Source organism: Paroedura picta, chromosome 3 (assembly GCF_049243985.1).
Source record: "Paroedura picta isolate Pp20150507F chromosome 3, Ppicta_v3.0, whole genome shotgun sequence".
Classification (NCBI taxonomy): domain Eukaryota; kingdom Metazoa; phylum Chordata; class Lepidosauria; order Squamata; family Gekkonidae; genus Paroedura; species Paroedura picta.
In genome coordinates this window covers 122652637-122674760 of record NC_135371.1, presented here as the reverse complement: position 1 = coordinate 122674760, position 22124 = coordinate 122652637, and positions in this window count along the sequence as shown.

The following is a 22124-nucleotide window of genomic DNA, read 5'->3' as shown; positions in this document are numbered from 1 at the left end:
TCTGGTCCTAAATATTACATCTGATTGCTATTCAGTCATATTTCACTCACTCCTTTTTTTAAAAAAAAATATTAAAATCCTCTTTATGACTTTTTCAACATTAAGGAGAAAAATCCACTCTGGCTGAAGGACAAACACCAGCCAGCAGCAATTAAATTCCCTTCTTCATCTCCAACTGGCTTCCAATGTTTAGTATCTTTACGAGTGATATGTTTTTGTTTTGGTTTCCCGGAACTGGTTCACTTTCCACGCAAGGACACAGGAGCTGTAGTGGACATCGTTTTAAAAATTGGCAGGGGACCCATTTGGCCCAAAAGCATGGGATGAGGACAGATGGGGCTCCGGCTACAAATGAGTAGTGTTCCCAAGCAAAATGGCCTGGGGAGGGGGATTATTTTTCCCTTTTCACAGCTGCACACTCATGGATGCTACAGCTCCAACACCAGAAGACTTTTTGAATTTCTGACGGGCTTTGTTTAGCTTGGTGGTCCCAAATTATACCAAAGTAACCCTTAGGCTTCTGTTTTGTTTTCCCAGTCAGTGACAGACAATCAAATACTCCTGTCTGGCAGATTCTGAACTATGCAACAGCTGATGCTGAGGAAGTTTTGCTAGCGAGAGCATAAGAGAACAAGCCTAAGCAGATCTACTCAGATAGAAGGCCCATTTTATTCAATGAGACTTACTCTCTGATAAGTGTTTATAGGATTGTAACCTAAGAGTATTGCACTCTCCTGAGAAATTGAATGCAATGCTGTTTACCAGGACATGTCCCTGACATGAAAAGCTTCATCTGCCCATTTCCACATATCAAGCGTGTCATGCCCCCATCACCAGAAGCTGCATCTGCACCAGAAGCTTTGCTACCAGATTTCTCACAGCATGAAGATGAGAAGGAGCTGGGGCAAAGTAGCAAAATGCTGCTGGATGGTGAAAGCCCTGACAGGGATGCACAGCCAGGTCCCAGCCAGGTAGACACCATGCCTTCTGCACCAACAGCACCTCAGCCAGAAGCAACACCCCTTCTCAGCCCTGACTCATTACCAGAGTGCAGGAGAGAGCGCAGAAGGGGCAACTTGACAGTGCGCTGTCGAAGTGCCAGACTCAGAGCTTGGTATGAAGCCAGATGGGGCCCAGCTGGGGCTGACTTAACAGACAGGTGAAGCCTCCCAGGTGAAGCCACTTAAACCCTTAGCTCAAGCTGCACTTAAGCAAGGCAGAGACGGCTCTCAGTGTGGATGCAACCTTTGCACATGCCCACCTGTCACCATAACTCCAGTTCCTGACTTGCCTGTGCTTCAGAGAAGCTCTGCCCGACTGCTTTCTGGCTTCATGACCTCTAGTACGGCTTCTTGGACTAAGATTAGGTATTTGGACTTGATTTGGCGTTGACTCTTCTCCTGCTTACTGACTTCCCCCTTCGGCTCTCCCTTGGAATTTGTCTGCCACAGCTACTGATAAGTCCCGGACTGGACTTTGACTCTGATATTTGGTGTGTGATTGGACTTGGCTTACGAGCCAAGAGTGTACTCATTTGGACTGCCCCTGTGTGTGCCTGGCTAGGGTAGCACAAAGCCTATGTGAAAGGACAGGACATATTTCTCCAGGTCTGTTGGTAATCCTAGGCCAAGTTCCTATATCCTCAGCATAGCGTGGCTGTCACATCTTCTAAATCATCCTTTTTCAACCTTTTGACTGTGGAAAAGCCCCTAAAATAAATGTTCAGGCTTTGAGAACCCTCAGAAGTGATGTCAGCTGGCCATGCCTCCTGAAAGTGCAGTGTCACTGGAAGCCACATCACCACCCACACCCTTTGCCCTTCTTTCACTCCCTTCCCCTGCCTTTACTACTTCTACAGCAGCTCTGCCTCATATAGGCTGGAAAGAAGGTCAGGAGCTGAGAAGACTGCCCAGATCCCCCATACTATGCCACAACTGACTCCCCCTCTCTTTGATTTTGGCACAAGGAAGCAGTTCTATTGAGCCCTCTGGGCAGAGGCAGCCAGTTCCTTAGCTTGTGGCCAAGTCCATTAAGGTAGGAGATGAAAGGTCAAAGACCCCCAGGGTTCCACGGACCACTGGTTGGGAATCCCTGCTCCAGATAGCATATCTGGGTAAGAATATTGAGAAACAGAAACACACAAGACAAGAAGTTTACATAGAAAGCTCACCACGACTGTTTATAGTTGATAGGAGTCAATATTACAAGTTCTATGTAATCCATCTATCTATGCCCTATCCCATTATTTACTAGACTATCATAGGGAATTTAGTTGATGTAGAATATTTAACCCTGTCCTATTTTTGCCATCATAGTCCCCTTTTTGCATCAAGGAAATATGGTCAGCCTACTCAGTGTGAAATTTCTTCTGCCCAGATATCTTTCTTTTCTTCCCTATAAAAAGATCTCAATCAATATGTTTATATTCCATATTCTTTTCTGTATTTCCCACAGTTTCCATTCTATTTTTGTGATTTTTAAATAATTACATTATTATGGATTTTCTGTGATATTGTGTGCCCTATTAAGAATAAATCAAACAAACTGACCGATGGAGGATGCTATGTCAACAACAGCAAGAAACAACTTTATTATCCTATAAAGGGTGCTGTCAATAAATATTCTCACCATCATTTCTGTAATTAAATACAAGTGGTTAGTTGGATCCTAGAAACAGACAAACCGGAGGATCTCACAAAATAAGATCCTCCCCCAGCAACCCCCCGTATACTCCAAAAGCCCTCATTGGCAAGTCATGGGCCTTCATAAATAAAATATTTAATTTTGCTGCTTTAGACCAGCACAGTTACCCACCTGAATCCATCTACCACATAGCATGTCAGTCTAAGGTGAGGAAGGAGAAATCAGTCAACATTGCCTCCACAAATTAGTGTTAGCTGCTGTTTATATCCTAAATGACTGGAGATAGTTGTGAATGTTCTGAAGCTTGACATTGAAAAGGGTAATTTTTTTTCTTTTTTTAGATATTGTAAGCTCAAATACTTTCTTGACATAGCATGTTTTATATAGCTGGAATCTGTAGTCTCCAAGGCACACCACAACTTTGCTCTCCAAGGCATTATCCACATGTACATCGTTCAGGCAAATTTTAATTTCTCCGTGAATATTCCTCAAGTGCCAAGTGCCACTCTGCTGCTGATTTAGCACCCTAGTGGTGGCGCATAACGGCTCTCTGGTGATTAATACCAGCCATTTGTTCAAAGCTAACGGCCCCAATGTGACGGCAACAGATAAATTAACTATATTAGAAATATGCTAAAGAAAACATTTATGTAGTGTATCAAGCATAGTATATGATGGCTATATACATCAGTTGTGTATATAACAAGCTATTAATGATGAGTGCTGTGTGTTTTAGTCATTCTCCCCCTCCCCCCTTTCATTGTAATTGTTCTGAAGTCATTCATATGCAACTTGATAAAACAGGGTGGTTGGGGGGGATGTTAATAGACTGTATGTGCTTGGAAGGAGATATTGCAAACAGATGGAATGGCCAACAATTCTGGCATTATCGTTCTAGCAGAAGCATTTGTTGAGGCCAAGCCAAGGGGTAGAGCTGATCTCAGCTGTAAATTGGAAGGCCTTTTCCAAAGATCACACTGTTTACCTGACAACAACATCTCCCAGTGACAGAAGCTGTTGAAAATAGTTCTGCCTACGCATGCCTGTCCTTGGCAGGAACAGGAAGCCAGAAGTTATAGCCACAAAAGAAACCTAACAAACATCTACTGTTCTAGAAAGAATGGCTTCTGTCTGTGGAATGAGGTGGGAGAGATATATAATGAAAAATGACTAGAAGTCGTTTTGTTAATATTCCCTTCCATTTATTATTATTTTGGTCACATTCTTTCACTTGATAGCATTTGAGCATTCACCAACCACACAATAGATTGGCTCCCTCCTTCTCTCTCTCTGGTGCTTTAAACCAAAACAGTTAATTAAACTTATGTTGAAATGTCAAACATTCTTTTAAAGTAAATTCAGTTGGTATATGTATTCCTTTTCTGATGAGTTTCCAGAGGATGGAATAGAATCAACTTTTCTGACATAATGGCTTTCCTAGCAGATCAGAATAGCCCAAAGGAGCCTTACTTGAGAAGAGATTCTAACTTCATACCATAGCCTAACCCAAGAGAGGAAACAAATGCACAAGCGAGTGCTATGGGACGTTTATGGGGATATAATCGAGGAGCCCATGTCCTGAATAGCATCCCATCCACTTTACAAAAAAAAAAAAAAACCTCTGTTCAGCCATTTGACAATGCATAGCTTTAATTTGTCTTCTGGGTAGTCCAGCATTGCCCCCTTTACTCTAGATTCAGCAGAAGGGTAATGGCACTGTCAGGTTTCCCTTCTTAGGGAACTTGGAAAATGAAATTGTAGAACTCAAACATGTAATAATGCTATTCAGGAGTTTTGCTTCTGTATTTTGGGTTGATCATTTATAATTTGTCTGGAAAGTCTACGGCATCACAACTGATCCTTTTCCTGATAAATGATCGCTTACAGCAAGGAGTAAAACTGGCAAGAAAGTTGCTGGAAATGAAATGGACTCACCTGCTGACCCCATTTGCTATTGACCCTATGTGCTATTGTTCGATCTCTTTGTGCCAAATGGACATTATCAGGTTTGGCCTAGCTTTCCCCCTGTTATTATTCAAATCGAAGGTATTCTTTTAAAAGGGTTAGGAGAGGTACAGCAAAATAACCCTCAGCAGTGCCTAGGCAACACCATCTTGCAGATTTTTCTATCCTGGTCCTTTAAACTAGTGGTCCCCAACCACTGGCACCAGGCCGCGGCTCCCTCTCCCCGCCCCCCCCCCGCAGTAAAAAACTTCCCAGGCCACAAGCTTGCGGCCCAGGAAGCTTCTTACTTTGGGAAGGGGGGGAGAGGGAAGCAGGGCCGCGCACGCGCATTGCACATGCGTGGCTGAAATCACACATGCGCGGCACTTTCGCGCATGCGAGCATGCACAAAGTGCCATGCATGCTCGATTTTGGTCGCGCATGACGCATGTGCAAGTGCGCGGCCCGGCCGGCTGGGCAATCGCCCTCCCTGCCGCCGCTGGTCCCCAGCCTCAAAAAGGTTGGGGACCACTGCTTTAAAACCCTAAGGACTACACTACATAAAAAGTAAAATTTCTGAAGCCTAATGTTTTAGATGAATTGGAAGGACACATTATGACTAGGTTGCATACAACACAACTTGCAAAGTGATTCATGTTAACCTTCTTGCATCCTGCCTTTGGGAGGTGCTCTGTGATGAAGATACTAGTGCAGTCAGTAGCTCAAAGCTTTGAGTAGCCAGTTTGGTGTAGTGGTTAGGGGTATGGACTTCTAATCTGCCATGCCAGGTTTGATTCTGCAGCCAGCTGGGTGACCTTGGGCTCGCCACGGCACTGATAAAGCTGTTCTGACCGAGCAGTGATATCAGGGCTCTCTTTGCCTCACCCACCTCATGGGGTGTCTGTTGTGGAGAGAGGGAAAGGAAGGCAACTGTAAGCCTCTTTGAACCTCCTTCGGGTAGAGAAAAGTGGCATATAAGAACCAACTCTCCTTCTTCTTGATTGGAGACCTTAGGCAATCATTTACTCTCAGTGTAGCCAATTTCACAAGGTTGTTGTGAGGTTAAAACGAAGGCAGAGAGATTAAAATGTACTCCTAAACTCCTTGGAAGAACAGCAGGACAAAAATGTACTAAATAAAAGATCATGCTTTTTAACACCATGAGCACAAACTAACATCAGACCTTGTCTACTGTGGGTATGAATTGATAGAAGTAACTTCTGCACAGAAATTTGGCCAACATAACATTCAATTTTCCTAAGCATCCTTGATATTGATTCTTACTGCCTACTAATTTTCATCAGGTAAGCATGAAAATGTGTGGATAATGATTCCACATTTCCATGAAATTACTGCTCAATGATCGCTTGAAGGAACCCTAAGTTTCATCTTTCCCAGTAGTTTGAGTCCAGGCAGATGGCTCAGCAAAGGTCACACTAATGCCTGAAAGGGATTACCCAGCCATGCTATATCCAGTCATTACCTACACATGGAAATCTGAATAATAAACAATAGTTAAAGAGGCTTAATGCTACTCGCTATAACAAAAACCTAACCTATGACTCTAAACCTAGCGCCAGGTTAGGTGCTCCCAGGAAAGCTCTCATGTGCAGCTTCAGGAGTATATAAAATGGACCTTGTACAAGGTAGAAGCTTTTCCAAGCCTAGGAGCCACTTGCACTGTTGCAAGTGGCCACATCAGTGGGCCGCATTCATTCACCACAGACAAGATGATAATTCCCCCTCCTCCCCTCCCCTCCCCTGCCTGCCTAGCCCCAGGAGCCAACCACACTGTTGTGGGATGCTGCATGTCTTGGCACTACTTTCTGTGGTGAAGAGTCCTGCTCCAATCTGCAAGCCCTATTCCACCCTGCCCTCCAAGGTTTCCCAACACCTGAAGAGGCTTTTCTTTCTTAAGTAACCACTGCCACCATCTGACATTTGTAAGGAATATCTCCTGCTAGGGTTAGGACTCCCATCTTCCCTTCCAAGTTCTGAGGCCTTGCCTCCGTGTCTCCTGTTACCCAGCGCCTGGTCACCACAGGGGTTGTTTACTGCTTTGTGCACTCCTGGAGATATAGCCAGCTGCCAACTGATTCCGTTCCCCTGGCATTCATCTTAAAATAGTATGTCCATGACAGTAGAGGTCTATGTGGTACAGAGAACCACCACCAGCATCAAAAGTTATAAATTATATATTATTAAAAAGAAAATGTTCACACACATACTTCTAACACAGCATCAGATTAAGCAAGAGATTCAAAAGACATGGGTAAAATGTAATTCCTCTGTATCTTTCTACACATACCCTATCATATGTAAAATTATAGGAATGTTGTTCTTTAACTCTTCAGTTGAAATGAGCGGGAAAGTAGCTGCTACTGCTCCTTCTGTGGTCCTGACATTTCCCCTCACCTTTTGTAGTCTTAGAGACCAGGAAAGAAGGACATGATAAGAAAAGGTAAGAAGGTAGATAAATGGATCATAGAGGGAATAGGTAAAAGGTGCCTATCCTCCCCACTTCTGCTAGGACAAGGTCTCTAGAGATTTGTGAAAGCAAATGAGGTTATACCCAGAATCCTTAAGTCTATTAGACAATTTTTTCCTGTAAGTAAGCAGTCCAAATCAGCCAGGCAGTGTAGGTATATATTTACTGCAGGTGAAGCCTCAGCCACCATCTTGGAATAGCCCCGACACAGGAACAAACACACTCCCCAAGAATGTTTAATTAGGTGGCAACAACTGACCATTTATACAATACTAGCACTATGTGTCCCCAGCTGCAGATACTTAAATCCATGGATCAGAACCACAAAGACTCTAAACAGATGTTTCTTAAAACCTGAAGGCCCCCTAGATTTGCAGAAAAATCTAACTTAAAAAGAACACAGTAGGAGGTATAAATCCCCCCCCCCCCCCCCAATTCTCTAGGCAAGGACAAAAACATGCATCTACCTCATGGGGATTGAAGTACGGGGGTAGGTTGGCCTCCAAAGGGAATGGGGGAAATCAGAGTGTTGGTTGATATGGAAGGGATGGGAGGCAAAGGAAATGGGGCTATGCAGATAAAGAGAGGAGGAATGGAGGAGGAAGATTGTTCACGAAGGGGGAAGAGAGAAGGAAGCAAAGAGGGGGAAGGGATGCATCCTTTCTGCAAATTTCTTGCAGGTCTCCACTTGTATGTTATATTTCCCATATGAATTAATCCTACACTCTGACTTTTTGGCATGAATGCCAGCTCCCATTCAATTATTTTCACAGGAAATGTGCATATCTGTGTGATTTCTTACCAGGGTTAGTGTACAGCATGCACATGCATCATCACTACAATTCTTTTCATTCATATACTTTTATTGGCTGGACCCCATCAGCTGGTAATGAAACTAAGACATAGGGGCACATAGCTGTGCCATGTAATATAAGAATGGGCATCAGCATACTGGGATATTTAATGGATTGGCTCTGTGCAGGTCACCAATGAATTAAGGTAAGGTTGTTTACTCATTCAAGAAGCAACTAACACTATTTGGAACACAAAGGACAAATAATATTCTGCCCAGTCAATGAGGATGTTTTTAATTGCTGACCAGGAAGCATCTTATTCCCCTGTAATTTAATAGCATGTTGTCACTGTATTCAGTGCAGATCTTCCAAGTTGCAAGCAGTTGCACTTCAGACTGACACTTGCTGGTGGGAGGACAAGGACAGAGCACCATGTCTTAAATATTTCCATAGACCTTTCAGTCTATTTCTGCAATAAATATAGAAAATATGTATCATTTCATGCATGCCCTCAAAACCCACTGAATCCAGTGATGAGCCACTTAAACAGATGTACTAGCAGTTAGGATAGTTTCAGTATATTGGTTGCAGTGAGACTGGAGTGGTGGCTTAACTAGAAATACAGCAGTATATGTCTCCAAGTTCAAGAGAGAAAGGGGGGGTTATAAATATACAGAACAAATTTAGAGTCCAGTGGCACATTTATTATTATTATTATTATTATTATTATTATTATTATTATTATTATTATTATTATTATTATTTAGATTTATTTCCCGCCTCTCCCGACAGGCTCGAGGCGGGTCACAACAACTAACCCCATTAAAATTCCCATGAAAACATCAGTCTACTAACATGACAGCTACAAATCCCATCCCTCCCCCAATTATCAAAGAGGTGAAGAGGAAAGGATAGGGGAATACACTCCAACTCCTAGGGGGGGAGCGATGTCCCTGATTCGCTGACCCCAGCCTCAACCATAGACCTGGTGGAAGAGCTCCGTTTTACAGGCCCTGCAGAAAGCTGACAAATCCCGCAGGGCCCACAGATCACCCGGGAGCTCATTCCACCAGGTAGGGGCCAGGACCAAAAAAACCCTGGCCCTGGTCGAGGCTAGGCGCGCTTCCTTCGGGCCGGGGACGACCAACAGGTTCTCACCCGCAGAGCGTAAGGCCCTGCGTGGGGCATAGAGCAGTAGGCGTTCCCTCAGGTATGTGGGTCCCAACCCACGTATGGCCTTGAAGGTTAAAACCAAAACCTTGAACCGAATCCGGGCAGAAATTGGCAGCCAATGCAGCTGCCTCAGCACCGGCTGGATGTGGGCCCTCCAAGATGTTCCAGTGAGGACCCTGGCAGCTGCATTTTGCACCAGCTGTAGTTTCCGGGTCAGGGACAAGGGTAGGCCTGCGTAGAGCGAGTTACAGAAATCTATTCTGGAGGTGACTGTTGCATGGATCACTGTGGCCAAGCGGTCAGGGGACAGGTAGGGCGCTAGTAACCGGGCCTGGCGAAGATAGAAAAATGCCTGGCCCGGTACTCTCTTGACCTGAGCCTCCATAGTCAGGGAGGCATCAATGGTCATACCCAAATTCCTAGCTTGGGGCACGATGGTAAGTTGCATCCCTGCTAGGGTGGGTAAACGCACTGCGTGTTCCCACCCCCTTCCCCCCAGCCACAGGACCTCCGTCTTGGAGGGGTTGAGTTTCAGGCGACTCTGCTCAAACCATTCAGACACTTCATTTATGACCAATGAAGTTCAAACACACACAAAAGCTTGCACCTTGAATAAAACTGTGCTGGTCTTAAAGGTACTGGTCTCTAACTTGGTTCAACATGGCTACCCACCTGAATCTATAAATATACAGGGCAGATATATTCTTCTTTCAAAAGCTCTATGCAGTGGGATAACAGTCAGTGTAATCAGGTTGTTCAGTTCAGTGGCAGGATAGCCTTTAGCCACTGTGCACATGATTATATCTTCTCTGGTTTGTGTGTCATGGAATAAAACAGTCTCAAGCTCTCAGTTTGAAAAAAACAAAGAGTGAAGTGATCTATAGTCTGGGATCCAGGAAGGATGAGGAAAAGTGATAGGAGTTGTAGCAGAAACAGAGGAAGTGTTAAAATAAGTCCTGGAGCAGAAAACGGGCAAAGCCCATTGTCTTGAATATTTTTTTCTAGGTTTTGAGGAGCAAAGATATTAAATCCAGAAGATGAGAAAGGTATGGAGTTAGAAACTAGTTTCCTGAGAAATTCCATAACTGTACTTAGTCTGGACTCTGGATATCTGTCAGTAACTTTTTATCCTTCCTTTGCTTCAGAGAGCTTAGCACAGCTGTTTGTGCATCCAAGACCTATGGAAAGGAAATAATTTCCATAGATATTGCACCATTGGAACCAAATATGTCACCTTTTCCACCAGCAACTGTGGGGAATGGTATTTGCTCATTCTGTAGAGACCCAGTTCAGCAAGGGATCATGGCATGAGGGGAAGGGGCTTCTGCTTGTACTCCAACACCATTTTCATGAGCCAAAATGCCTGAGGGTGAGGAATAAAGTTCCCTCTCACCAGCATATCATGGAAAACCCCCAGGCAATTGCCACAATTGTCTGTTGATGCTCAGCTAGTCAGCCAGCAGAAGCTGGCTGTCCAACCAGGAGGCACAGTTGTCATCCCCACAAGATTATGCAACGACTGGCACAACCCAGAAGCAGTAGCATTGCACTGGGGTTGATACTCTAGCATTCAGCCAAAAGCTGTATGGAAACCACGGAGTTTTGGGATAAGAGTGTTGCCCTTGGTGCAATGCCATTGTTTCCAGGTCAAGCCACAAGTTACATCATTCCACGGAGACTTCCAGGTTCCCCCAGGTTCCCCAGTCTCCAGGCCATGGCAATCCTAGCAGGGGTTTATTTGCCCATACAACATGGTAGTTTATTCCTTATTTTGTGGTTTCAGCAAAACCAAACATACACATTGTAGCATTTTAAAGACTACTATCTTTTTTATTGCAGCATAAGATTTTGTAAAATGGAGTTTTCTTCCTCTGATAGGAGGGGGGGGGGAAGAAAGGGGGTAAATCAGTCTAAAAATGAACTAACGTGATTTCCTGCAAAAAGCCCTGAACCCTCAGTTAGGGACAAATGCCTGAATTAGGATATATTGCCAGTGAAGTGCATTGTTGGCCTTTTATTGTTCTTCCTGTACTTAAGGGGATATGTTATCTCTTTGGCTCAAACAATAAAAAAAATGCATTTGTTCCTTAATGCTGACTATAGTGCACCGTAAGCAGATTTTTAAATGTCCAAGAGAAGTAAACATTAAAAGGCCAACAGCCAGGAAGTCTCATTAAGGATTCAACAGCAAGATCTTATTTATTCCAAATGAAAATTTGTTCAGGATTTGTATAGGTGCCAAAAATTAACCTTTCATTAGCAAAAGACAATAGCTGAGATTGCAGAGCCAAATCAAGAACGGAAAGCTGCAGCCACCTCCTCCTTCAGTGCCATCCTGTTGTTTTGCCATTAGAGAAGAAAGGCTCCAAAATGCAGGAGAAGATTATTAGATTGGAGGGTTGGGGGCCAGATTTTCTGCAAGGTCAGTAGGCCTGGCATTTAGAGCAGTTGCTGGGATGACATTTTAGGGAGCAGCAAGAGTCCCAAAGTGGTTTACAGTCACCTTCCCATCTTCTCCCCACAACAGACACACTCTGAGGTAGGGTGAAAGTGCTCTAAGCAAGAGAAACTCTGAGAACAACTCTAAGTGAACTGTGACTAGCCCAAGGACACCCAGCTGGCTCCCTGTGGAGGGGGGGGGGGATCAAACCAGGTTCTTCAGATTAGAGGCTGCTGCTCTTGACCACTACATCATGCTGCCTCTTATAAATAACTGCAGCAGTATGTTCAACATTTTCTTCCCATCATCATCTTTTAAGAAAGGGGCAGGGTGTTCATTTGTGTATCTGGAACATTTCCACCCTACCTCTCCAATCTGTTCATGGTGACTGACAGCAACATTAAAACCACAAGAGGAAATAACAAAACCATGGTACACACAATATCACAAGACACTTAAAAAACAAACAAACCCACAAATGCTAGAAGCACAATACAATAGAAAAGCCAATGATATAATATCATTTTTCAAAGTCTTTCTGAAAATCTGGCAAAATGTCACTTTATGTAAAGCCGCTCCATAAAGTAGAAGCAATAATGGAAAATGCATGAGAACAGGCTGGAATTGTCCAAAAAAAAAAAAAACTGTAGTAAAGGTGGGAATACTGAGGCTGTGCTATTTTCATATGTGTCTAATAAAGTCATCACCAACATTTGGCCCCAGATAGTGTTGCCAACCTACAGATGCAGCCTGGAGATTTCCTGGAATGATAACATCTTCAGAATACAGAGCTCAGTTCCCCTGGAGAAAATGACTGCTTTGGAAGGTGGACTCTTGCATTCCATCCCACTGAGCTCCCTCTCCAAAATCTGCCAATCCCAGTCTCCACCCCAAATCTTCAGGAAATTCCCAACCCAGAGTTGGCAAAACTGGCTGCAGGAGACTCACTGGCAATGTCATTTGCTTCTTCAATGGAGTCTCTATTCCTCAATGCAAACAATCTCAGCTTTCCTTCACCTAGCTGAAATAAGGGCTGCTTCAGAGGAAACCAGGTGGCATCACCTTCATGTTTGCAAGAAGCACCTGCTTCAGTCATAAAGAAACAGTAGTGCTGGAGGGGCAGTGAAGGCGTTCAAGTAAGGATAGAGAATCTTCCCCAGACAAATTGTTCTTCAGGTGAGCCCAACTGGGAGAAAAAGGTTTACAGAAAGAAGCCATAAATCTCATCCATCCTTAAACTTCACTGATCAGCCTGATTGTTCTGCCCCACCCCCACTTTCTACATGACTATGGTCGACTTATGTATCTGCTAAGTCCCATCTAGTTTGGCCCTCAGCTCTTTCAAAAGCTACAGTTGCCAACATTCCTCCCAAATTAAATGACAACTTTTCCTTGCCCTTTAAACAAGCCAGCCACCAGAATTCTGCTTTTGCCCTTATCCCTTCTGTTCCAGATCTGCAGATCACCAATCTGTATGTGTTTTATCAGCTTTCACTCAGCTGTATTTCTAACCAGTCTCTGGGCCATTTCAGATATTAACAGCCATGGAAAAGGTGCAGTAAAAGGCAACTCAAAGGATTGAAGAGAAGGAACACTTTCCCTATGAAGAAGGTTAAAGAGGTTACAGTTCTTTACCTTGGAGAACTGGTGACTGAGGGGTGATATGCTAGAGGTTTACAGAAGTATGCATGGGATATGGAAGGAAGGGAAAAACTTTTTTCTCCCTTTCTCACAATACAAGAACTTGTAAGCACTCACTAAAATTAACGAGCAGTAGGTTTAGAACAGATAAAAAGAAGTACTTCAGCCAGAGTAATTAACACATGGAATTCACTGCCACAGAACTTGGTGGCAGCTACAGGCATAGACAGATTCAAGAGGGGACTAGATAATCACATGGCACAAAGGCCCATTCATGGCTACCAGCCACAAGGCACAGGGGGAACTCTATGTCTGGAGCAGGGATGTTCTCTGTTCTTGGTGCTGAGGAAGTGGGAGGGCTTCTGGCACCTGATGGCATCCATGTTTTGGCCACTGTGTGAGACAGAGCATTGGACTGGATGGACCTGATCCCAACATGGTTTCTCTTATATCTTGAGAATGGAGAAGAGCGCAACAACCACTGATGCCACAGGGAACACTCGCTTTGCTTACTGTACCCCACATTTCTCTCCAGGGGAGACCCGAAGCAGCTTACATCATTCTGCTCTCATTCCAATAACCCTGTGAAATAGGTTAGACTGAGAGTGTGTGACTAACTCAAGACCACCCAGCAAGTTTCAATGGCAGAGTGGGGAATCGAACCTGGATCTCCCAGATCCTACTTTGACACTCTAAATCAGGGGTAGTCAAACTGCGGCCCTCCAGATGTCCATGGACTACAATTCCCATAAGCCCCTGCCAGCAAATGCTGGCAGGGGCTCATGGGAATTGTAGTCCATGGACATCTGGAGGGCCGCAGTTTGACTATCCCTGCTCTAAAATACTACATTTGTGAAGATAAACCACAGAAATGCCTAGATCAAATCTGAGGATCAAATGCACCATCTGAACCAAGTAGGATTTAGCCCAACATTTATGTCACAAGAGCCTGTGCACATAAATTTGGTTTTTATGCTGGGTGGAAGTGAGGCAGGGTGGGGGTTTAATCCTGGACAGGCAGGGTGGTGAGGCATTTTTCACTTTGTGTATATGACTGTTAACATATGAACCAGCTCCATGGGTGAACATGCATACAACTGGCAGAATGCTCATTGCTTAATTCCAGGGGAAAATGGGATAATTGGGCCTTTCTTCCTGAAGTTTGGCATGTTTGTCTGTGTATTTCTAATAGAACATTCAGTTCTACAAACAGCTTTATATTCTTCCCATACCCCCAAGGTGCATTTATTTTAATGTCAATCTTGCTAACCTACTAGCAGCAGGAAACAGCTATTCAGCCCATACAGGTGATTTTGTAAACTCAGAATTAAGGATGACTTGAAGCCTAATGCCCCTTTTCCCTCCCCCTGATTTTGAAGTTCCCCTTCATGTGGTTTACAAATGTCCCCCAACTCCTCAGATTTATTTATTTAGATTTCCCCCCCTTGAGCATCTGGTTTTTATACACAACTTGACATGAGTGAACAGAAACTGAGGTTATGCCGTCTGCTTCTAATGCAATTCCAGCACATATTAACACCAGGAAGGCTTTTTTTTCCTGCAGAAGTCATAATAATAAAGAAGGGAAGAACATAAATGGTAGAATGGAGAAACAGAAGTCTGGAGAAAATATCATTAATAAAGGAGAATAAACATACCAAGCAGGGACTTTCAAAACCCATTTAAAACCGCAGAGTTTCCATGGCATTTTGCCTGCTAACAAGTAAATGGAACATATCCTAAATTATTGCAAACTGTCAAGGCAAGCCAGGCTGTGTGAAACCACTATTCTATGCTCCAGGAGAATTTAATTCCCAAAATCAAATGGCCTGCATAGGCTTTGATTCAACATGAAATTTTATTTTCCCCATTGGCAAAATGCATTTTTCAAGTTGAAAGATTACAAAGTCAGAAAATACTCAAGAGGTTTTGTTCATTTGTTGCTATAGATGTGAGATTTTAATTTTCCTTTAAAAAAACCACCCACCCTAACATACTTTTAAGTAAAAGAAACCTTGAAGAAGGAAAGGTTTTTGTGTGCGTGTTGATAACTGCAATCATCACTCTTGTGCTACAATCCCTTTGTCATGGTATTTTGAATTGATTTGTCCCCATCCAGATTTGGGGGATCGATTGCAGTGCTAGTTTACAGTTTGGGGGAGGGGCCATGTCTCAGTGGAGGAACCTCTCTTTTGCATGCAGATGGTTACTGGTTCAGGCTCTGGCATCTCCAAATAAAAGTAAATGATGTGAAATAACTTTACCTGAAACCCTGGAGAGCCGCTGCCAATCTGAGTGGACAACCCGGACCTTGATGGACTAATGGTCTGCTCAGTATAAGGCTGTAGAGATTTGCCAAATTTGGTCTCTGCCCTTTGCTGTTGGGCACACCCAGGCAAGGGCAGGGCCAAAAGACAAGTCTCTGGTCTTTGTGTAATCACAAGAAAGACAAGTTTTCTGCAAATAGCTGTCCTCGAGAAACCTTCCTGTGTGAAGATTAAGATATACAGCACCTTGCACTCTGGTAGCAATGGAATGTGTACATAGTCATAAGCTTTGACAAACTTCTATGTGCGCTGACGTATGTGCTATGAAGTTTTTCTGAGCTGTAAGACTGAGTAAAAAGCTTAAGCCTGCTCAGGAGAAAGAGCAAGCTCCGGAGCAGGTTAGCACAGAGAGAGAAGCAAGCCTCGTCTTTCATTACTTCATAAGACAGCTTCATGTGGGCACACCTGCCATTGGGAGCACACTGTCCACCAAGAATACTTACACTGAGAAGGGTGCTTCTCCTAAACTGCCAGTTTTGTATGCTGCTAGTCTAAGAGGAATAGCATTTGAGAGCCAAGCCATTGGCCTCCCACCTGCTTGGGGCCTTTCCAAAGCCATCTCTATACAATTGCTTGCTGCTGCCTTTGAGAAAGATATATCCAGGCTGCAATCTGTTTCATGTCTACTGAGATAAAGAATGACTTTCAGCCTGTCTATGTTTATGCAAGTGAGACCCCATTAAGGCCTCATTCAGATAACAGGCAAATAAGAGAAGCAAACCTCAGATCACAATGTAGCGTTGTCTCGTTTATCATAATGCATGGCTAACAATTGTGGGCCTTGATCTGTCAAGGATAGTTTTCAGTGGCAGCATGATGACCAAACAATGGAAATGCATATGGAACTGAATCCATAAAGATGGGCTCTAGACGAGTAAGGCGAGTTTCAGCGAAAACTGATTTCTCTTAATCTTGCCTGTGCTTGGGGTTGCTTTTCTTTTTCTTTGTTGCTGCTTTGCCTAGGGCTCACTCGTTCTTTAAAGTAGTGGGTCTTGCTTTTGTTGGGAATGTCAGAAACATGCTCTACTCAAAGAAGAAACTGACAGGATGCAAAAGAGAAAACAAATTTGCATAAAAGGTGCTGATATCATTATTGTTGAATGATGCCAGATTTGTAGTGTGCATGATTCAGAAACACATGAAGACTCTCCTGCAGGGGGCATCAGAGGAGATGTGTATTTAGCATAGTTAGCTTAGGAACTTCCTGATGTGTTCTGATGGGCTCTTTGGAGACTTCCTGTTCCTCTGAGCATACTTCCTCCCTGCTTACCTTCTCAACAGACAGACTGAATGTAGAACAACAGAGTTAGACAGTTAGGACTCTTTCTTCTCTCCTATTCACAAAGTTTTTTTCCCTCTCTTAACAATAAAACATCGGCCTACTGCTGCAAACTTCTTTCCAAATCTAAACTCTGCAAACAAGTATGATCCAAACATAGGGGGAAAAGGCAGTTGGAGAGAATTGATCTACTGGTTGCTGATGCTACCTCTGAACTCTCCATTGTACAAACAGTGTTGTTTCTAGAAGGATGAGGCATTTTCCATTGGATTAGACTTTATACTGATTTTTAAAATTGCTTGTACATTTGTGAATTAGAAATTGCCCTGTGATGTGTTAAGGAAGAGTGTGGCATATAAAAACATTAAATAAATAATGGATATGTGGAAGAGTGATCATGGTTACCCAAACATAGTCAACTGTCTTTCTCCTCTTATCAGCATTGTCCATCCCAACTGTGCACATGTAGGGATTCAGGGATTCAGACTGGTGGATGCCATAGGGCTCTTTCTGGCATGCTAGACAGAACCAAAACTTTCAACTGCCACTCATAAGAAGGATTCTCCATCCATATGATCAGTTTATTGCTTCTTCTTCGCCCATGTTCCAGATGGAATTCATACCTCCTTGAAATCAGTAACCAAAAAAGTGACATTCTAAATCAGGCCTCACCTTTGTTGTTCCAGTCCTATTAGCTGAATTATCCCTACTGAAAAATACCATGTCTGATAGATCATAAATATAAACAAAGTTATGTAATGTGTATCATACCAATTGAGAACAGAGTACGGGCTCTCTACATTTCTGGATAAGGTTGTGTCAGCTTCAGGTTAGGAAATACCTGGGTAATTTGGGATTGGAATCTGAGTAAGGCAAGATTTGGGGAGGTGAGGTATAATGCCATAGAGTTTACCTTCTGAAGCAACCATTTTCTCTCTGTCACCTGGAGATCTCTAGCTACTACCTGGAGGTTGGCAGCTCCCAGATGGACACATGTTGCTGTGACAGCATTAGAAATGTATAAAATCCCTCCATTTGCCAAGGTTGGCAACTTAGAATGCTATCAACAAACCCTCACTGGGGAAATAGTTTGTCTTTAATCAAGAGATCTAAATCGGCTTGTCGTGTTAGATTCTGTACAGGTTTAGAATTTTGGGTCCTGCTCTCAGCTATTAGATGCAGTTCAGACATAGTTAGGTAGCTGCCCCCAAGGGCTGATTTCTAATGCTTTGTGGAAATCTAGACAATTAGGAAACTTCTGGATCCTCACAGGGAGAGAACTATACAGCCTCCCTGAGCAAGCTTTGAGAACTTGTGCAAACCAGAAAGAGAGCCAAGATACAGATTCCAAAGATTATTTTCTCTGCTATTTCCACTTTATTATTATTTTTAATTTATTGGTAATGACTGGGGAAGGCACTGGCAAACTACCCCATATTGAGTCTGCCATGAAAGCACTAGAGGGCATCATCCCAAGGGTCAGACCTGACCAAGTGCTTGCACAGGGGATACCTTTACCTTTTATTGCATTTATATACTGCCCTCCAATGAGGCTCAGGACAGTATATAAGACTTCCTAGGCTTTTTTCTACAAACATTTTATGCTTAAAGGTAAAGGTATCCCCTGTGCAAGCACTGAGTTATGTCTGACCCTTGGGGTGATGCCCTCTAGCGTTTTCTTGGCAGACTCAATACGGGGTGGCCTTGCCATTCCCTTCCCCAGTCATTACTGTTTTGCCCCCCAGCAAGCTTACAGGGAGCCAAATAATTGCACATGTTTTTTCACTGGGATTCTGTGCAGTAATGGGGGGGGGGGAGTGGCTGTGTGGTTTAGCAGGCCAGTGATTCCTTTGGGGAACAATAATTCATTTTCTAGTGCAGTCAAGGACTCACCACCAGTGACCATCAACAAGTTGCTCTCTTGGTCTCAGATCTCTGCCTGCCATGTGAAGGTCTTAATGACTCCTGTGGTGAAGCCGTGTTTCTAAATCAAAACATCTCAAGCAGATCATATCCTTTACATCAGGCGGACATGCCTCAGGTTGTCATCCGAAACAAGTGAGTCCATGGCAAAGGTGCCTGCAGGGTACAAATTAAGTTTAAAAAACAAATCCACAGAGTTCAGGCAAGTCATATCACACACTACAGGGGCAATACTGTTGCTTACTTAAACTATTCCCCAGCTGGCATTCACTGATAAGTTAAACCCTAAAAGTATGAACTACATATTACGTAGTTTATAGGATTTTCTCTCTTTTTCAGGGCAATCTGAAGGGGGTGAAACCAGCTGAGGGAGTGGAAAGGAATTTTTAAACTCTTTCCCCTCATGCCATTTTCCCAGTTAACAGAACAACTAAGATGTCTATACCTCTGCCAAGAAAACTAACAATTTACCTGTAATGTTTCCCTCAGTAGTGATTGTAGTCGTGGGAGGTAATGATTTTCAGCAAGAAATTTACATGAGGGAAAAGGGCTTAAAAGCTCCTTTTCCATATATTAATCTCCTCCTCTGACTCATGTCCCAAACCAGCAGGTGCATTTTCACATAAAAATATCAGAACAGCCTGCTTGATTAGACCAACTAGCTGTCAGAGACCAGTCAATGACCAGGGCATAGAGGCAGGCGCTTTGGCGCCTGAAGCAGCCAGTCGCTCCCGATGCAGCCAGCACCGTGTTATGGGGGGGGAGGGGAAGCACGGACATCTGCATGCCGATGGGTGCATGCATGCAGACACCCGGGCCTCCCCTCCCCCCACCCCCACAGCACCGGCTGCGTCAGGCACCAAAGCACCCAACCCTATGATTACCTCCAATCACTGGATCTCAGAGGTTTACTTGCAACTGTATAAGGAAGTTCCCATTATACACCATGGTTTTTGGCCACCTCTCCTCTATGAATTTGTCTAATCCTCTTTTAAAGTCATGTATGATTATGGCCCGCTGGAGGCAAATTTCACTATTTAATTCATCACTGAGTAAAAAAAGTATTTCCGTTTTTTCATCTTGTAACTATTGCCCATCAACTTCAGTGATGGCAAAGAAGAAAGAAGAAGAAAAGAAAAGGCTCCCTGTATCCATTGTCACCTCCCATCCCATGTTTCATCATTTTTAAATCTTTATCACACCCTCCCCCTAGCTGTCTATTTCTAAAAAGTAAAGTCCCAGGTACGTCAGCCTTTCTTCATGGGAAGGTTGCTCTGACCACCTGTTCATCTTGGTTGCCCTCTTCCATACTTTACATACTAGAACTGTACAAAGTATTCCAAATTAGACCACACCACGGAGAAAAGAAGCTTAGAGTCCAAACTCTGTTCTGCCCAGGAATCCCTCCCAAATCTCTAGGAGGTTTTGAAATCAGAGCTGACAATCCAGAGCCTTTAGAAAACCTGGGAGCTCCAAGTAGGGGTGAGCATAAACTTTTACATTCAGTTTCATTTCAGGGTTTGGGGCTGCTCCTGAGCCAACCCCCAAACTGGACTGAGCCAGAAATGCCCAAACTGGCAAGTTTGGCAGGGAGGTCAACAGAGAAGGGTTAAATCTCTTTTGCTTCCCCACACTCTGAAGCAGGTGGCATGAAACAGATGGGTTTAATGGCTCTGAACCAATTAAACCTAACAGCTGATGAGGGACCCACCATGCTGTTAGTTTTAAATGCCTGGCAGCCATTTCACAATGGATTTCCAATGTGGGGGGGGGAGTGAAACCAACCAGTGAAATGGCTAGCAGCCATTTAAACCTAACAGCCTGATATGCCTGTCAGACAAAAGTCTGGTAAATGTTCAGGGAAGGCATCTTCCCCAAACACTGGTTCAAGTTGATGCTTAATTTGGGTTCATGACCAGTTCAAGTGCAGGTTAAATTTTTTATATAGAAAGGACCCACTGCAAGCCACACACACCCTGCTGCTCCTCCAAAATCTCTAAAATTTGGAGAGGATTATATTTCTGGGGTCTGTTACAGACCCCCCCCCCAAAGAAAAGGTCTTGCTAGTGTTCTCTCTTGAACAGACAACTTCAGTCATAGGAAACTATGAAATGGCTCAGGAATAAGTCAGTGACAACAAACCCACAGTGAAACCCCCAGCCATGCACTGGAAGCAAGGCAAGCAGCCCACCCTATGCTCATAGACCCCTCCCCCACGTTTCTAAAGGCAGCCTCTGAAGGACAGAAAGGCAGACCAGGCATCCCTGAAGTTTCAACAGGAGTCCCCCAAAATAACCTCACAACACCTTGGGAGATTCTCCAGCCAGATACCACAAGGAAGTGAAGCATACCCACAAGCCTCACAGCCCTCCCCACAGGCTGAAACACAGAGATCCAGAGCACACCACACCATTACCCTGGGTGTATTCTACTATTCAGCAAAGGAATGGAAAGACACATATTGAACTGGCAGCCCCCTCCAATTCTCCAGAGGCAAGATCTGAAGGACAGATAGAGTGCAGAAATGTTTCAAAACAAAGACCTGGAAATGGCCCCCCACAATTGGAACAGGTGAGAGGCACAGCTGCTTTTATAGCCCTGAGTCCACCTTAGACACAAACCCAGAAGCATGCAAAAACTTATGGATGTATATATGGATGTATATATGGTGGAAGGATTTATTGATTAAGTTTATATACTGCCTTTCTTGAGGGCTCAGGTCACTATATACATTTGTTTTGATTCTGTTTGATGTGTAGATCTGATTTGATATGTAGATCCAGAGAGTTTATTGCTTCTTTTCCTTCCTTCTCCCTTTCACACCTTTCCCTCCACCCCATCCATCTTCCCTGTCTCCATAATACAACACGGCAGTCTTGAGCACCTCGCTATCTGCCTGGTCTGTTCCCTTTGAAGATCTCCTCTATTTCTTGGGTTCTCATGGGAGGGGGTGTGAGTGAAGTAGTTATATACTGTGCCTGTGCTATTGTACCCCAGTTCTGACAAGGTACATGTCAGGTTAACTTTCTTGCTTTAGAATAAACACATCTTTTGCACCAAGTTAAAGACTTTGTTTTCTGGGCAACTGAACTGGGCAACTGATTGTCAGAATTGATTGTTGATTGAATTGATTGTCAGAAATCCTAAAATTTGGGCTCATGTTCCTCACTCGGCCAACATGACTGTGGAAGGTGACTCGAATTCCAACCCCAACATGGATACCTGTCGTGACACTAACCCGGAGTAGAGCGTGGTAGAGGCCTCATCTTGGGACACTTGAGTGAGTGCGAAAGGTCAGTACAGGACTGATCAGGGACTTAGGATATCCACAGACTATGACCACCACCTCACTGACTGGACAGAGCTGATGGGTCACAACCAACTGAGAATGGATTGGGAACAGGAGATAGTCATGCAACATGGAGATGGTGAAGATGCAAACTGAATTTTAGCACCCAGGTAAATGAGATTA